Genomic DNA, 3,455 nt, shown 5'->3' on the forward strand with positions numbered 1-3,455 from the left:
CCTTGCTGAGGGGTTGGGATTGAGGTATGTCTAGAACAAAAGTTCATATCAATTTGAAAAAAAAAATTTTTTTCAATTTGAAATATTTATTGGTTAAAACATTGAATATATCCAATGCGTTTTGGGGGAAAGACCTCCTCCTTCCTCAGGGATAAAATGCAAAAGAACAATACAAAGTCATTCATGTGAAAAAAGGCTCGTATTAATAATGTAGTGATATTCATTATGTCCATACAATCCATATAACAATCTAGTATTTAATATCCCTTTCAATAAAATGATGGTGAATTTGACACTCAAGGGGAATCAATAATCATATACAATACCTTATAATCAGTATGGGCCGTATTTAGGTTCAGGATATGGTTATATCAGTGATGGCGAATCTTGGCACCCCAGATGTTTTTGAACTACATTTCCCATGATGCTCAACCACACTGCAGAGTGCATGAGCATCATGAGAAATGTAGTTCCAAAACATCTGGGGTGCCAAGGTTCGCCATCACTGGGTTATATCATTAGACTTACCCATCATAGCATTTATTAGCAAATCAAAAAGCAATAATAAATTATCAAAGGAACTAGAGCAATTAAAAAAGATCCAATGAAATTGACCTGAAGAGGGATTGAAACCAAGGACCCTAGTGCTGCAAGGCAGATCTACAAACCACTACGCCCTTGTGCTACACTGGAAATGATGTCATCAGTCTGCTGCAGGCAGGGGGAAGCATTTCCTCTGTGGTAGCGGCTAGTTCCTGCCCAGTAGAAGGACCCTGGTGATGTCACAGACCATGTGACTGTTTGGTCACATGGTACAGAGAAGTACAGGAAGTGGATGGAACTCATCACATCCCATGTGTCTGCTCTGCAGGGAAGGTCAGTTCCCGGGTTTTATTCTGCTTCTTCTTCTGCAATCTCTGCCAAGGAGGGGGGAGATGTCTGTATATGGGGGGAGATGTCTGTATATGGGGGGGAGATGTCTGTATATTGGGGGGGAGATGTCTGTATATTGGGGGGGAGATGTCTGTATATGGGGGGAGATGTCTGTATATGGGGGGAGATGTCTGTATATGGGGGGGGAGATGTCTGTATATGGGGGAGATGTCTGTATATGGGGGGAGATGTCTGTATATGGGGGGGAGATGTCTGTATATGGGGGGGAGATGTCTGTATATGGGGGGGAGATGTCTGTATATGGGGGAGATGTCTGTATATGGGGGGGGGAGATGTCTGTATATGGGGGGAGATGTCTGTATATGGGGGGGGGGAGATGTCTGTATATGGGGGGAGATGTCTGTATATGGGGGGGAGATGTCTGTATATGGGGGGGAGATGTCTGTATATGGGGGGAGGTGTCTGTATATGGGGGGGAGATGTCTGTATATGGGGGGAGATGTCTGTATATGGGGGGAGATGTCTGTATATGGGGGGGAGATGTCTGTATATGGGGGGGAGATGTCTGTATATGGGGGGAGATGTCTGTATATGGGGGGAGATGTCTGTATATGGGGGGGAGATGTCTGTATATGGGGGGAGATGTCTGTATATGGGGGGGAGATGTCTGTATATGGGGGGGATGTCTGTATATGGGGGGGAGATGTCTGTATATGGGGGGGATGTCTGTATATGGGGGGGGAGATGTCTGTATATGGGGGGGGAGATGTCTGTATATGGGGGGGGAGATGTCTGTATATGGGGGGAGAGATGTCTGTATATGGGGGGAGAGATGTCTGTATATGGGGGGGAGATGTCTGTAGCTGTATATGGGGGGATGTCTGTAGCTGTATATGGGGGGATGTCTGTAGCTGTATATTTGGGGGGGGGGATGTCTGTAGCTGTATATGGGGGGAGGATGTCTGTAGCTCTATATGGGGGGAGGGGGGAATGTCCCCCGCTGTGTTTTCTGGGGGGATGTCCCTCGCTGTGTATGGGGGGGGATGTCCCTCGCTGTGTATGGGGGGGGATGTCCCTCGCTGTGTATGGGGGGGGGGGGTGTCCCTCGCTGTATATGGGGGGGGGATGTCCCTCGCTGTATATGGGGGGGGGATGTCCCTCGCTGTATATGGGGGGGGGGATGTCCCTTGCTGTGTATGGGGGGGGGGATGTCCCTCGCTGTGTATGGGGGGGGGTGTCCCTCGCTGTGTATGGGGGGGATGTCCCTCGCTGTGTATGGGGGGGATGTCCCTCGCTGTGTATGGGGGGGGATGTCCCTCGCTGTGTATGGGGGGGGATGTCCCTCGCTGTGTATGGGGGGGATGTCCCTCGCTGTGTATGGGGGGGGATGTCCCTCGCTGTGTATGGGGGGGATGTCTCTTGGGGGGTGTCTCTGTGTGTCTCTCTCTCTGTGGCTGTATGTGTGTAATATATATATATTTCTATCAGTGTTGATTCATCCTGTTTTTGTATTGTTTCCTTCCTCTTATTTATATCGGTGTTGATTGGTGGACTGACTGTATGGGAAGGAAACAATTGAACTTCTTTTGGAGGGGGGGGGGGGGGGGGTTATTGGGTTGAGGTTCGGTGTCATGTAAATGTGTAGCAATAACCAGATTGGAGCAAGGGGCTATTTGGCTGAAAGGGGTGGAGATTTGAAGGGTTTAAAATTGGTCACAAACTGGTTTTGGGCAGAAAAACTAACTTTGTCCTTTTTGCAGAACTGCAGTGAAGCTGAGAAGATTGTTTGAAGGATGGCGGCCAGAAACGGGAAGATTCCAAAGAGATCCCTGGATGGGTGAAAGTGTGGAAGAATGGTGGTCAGAAGAAGGGAGGGAAGAAGACGACAGCTGAGAGATCGGGAAACCCTCTCCTACCTCCCTTTCTCTCACTCCTCTCTATCCTCCTCTGCGTCAGTTCTGGCTCAGTCCCATGCTCCTCCTGGGTCGGTTCTGGCTCAGTCCCATGCTCCTCCTGGGTCGGTTCTGGCTCAGTCCCATGCTCCTCCTGGGTCGGTTCTGGCTCAGTCCCATGCTCCTCCTGGGTCGGTTCTGGCTCAGTCCCATGCTCCTCCTGGGTCAGTTCTGGCTCAGTCCCATGCTCCTCTGGGTCGGTTCTGGCTCAGTCCCATGCTCCTCTGGGTCGGTTCTGGCTCAGTCCCATGCTCCTCTGGGTCGGTTCTGGCTCAGTCCCATGCTCCTCTGGGTCGGTTCTGGCTCAGTCCCTTGCTCCTCTGGGTCAGTTCTGGCTCAGTCCCATGCTCCTCTGGGTCTGTTCTGGCTCAGTCCCATGCCTACTCCTGGGTCTGTTCTGGCTCAGTCCCTTGCTCCTCTGGGTCGGTTCTGGCTCAGTCCCATGCTCCTCTGGGTCTGTTCTGGCTCAGTCCCATGCCTACTCCTGGGTCTGTTCTGGCTCAGTCCCATGCCTACTCCTGGGTCTGTTCTGGCTCAGTCCCATGCCTACTCCTGGGTCTGTTCTGGCTCAGTCCCATGCCTACTCCTGGGTCTGTTCTGGCTCAGTCC

The 3,455-nt window shown here is 51.0% G+C and overlaps 1 long non-coding RNA gene across 1 annotated transcript; it reads left to right on the plus strand.

Annotated features, from left to right (window-relative positions):
* The first annotated feature begins 745 nt into the window (after positions 1-745).
* On the plus strand, positions 746-3,196 carry LOC309568533. Its single transcript, XR_014226027.1, has 3 exons — positions 746-876; positions 2,655-2,882; positions 3,016-3,196. It is a non-coding gene; the product is annotated as an uncharacterized lncRNA (long non-coding RNA).
* Positions 3,197-3,455: the final 259 nt, after the last annotated feature.

This window comes from Pelophylax lessonae, assembly GCF_965119305.1.
Source record: "Pelophylax lessonae genome assembly, chromosome: 12".
Taxonomy (NCBI): Eukaryota; Metazoa; Chordata; class Amphibia; order Anura; family Ranidae; genus Pelophylax; species Pelophylax lessonae.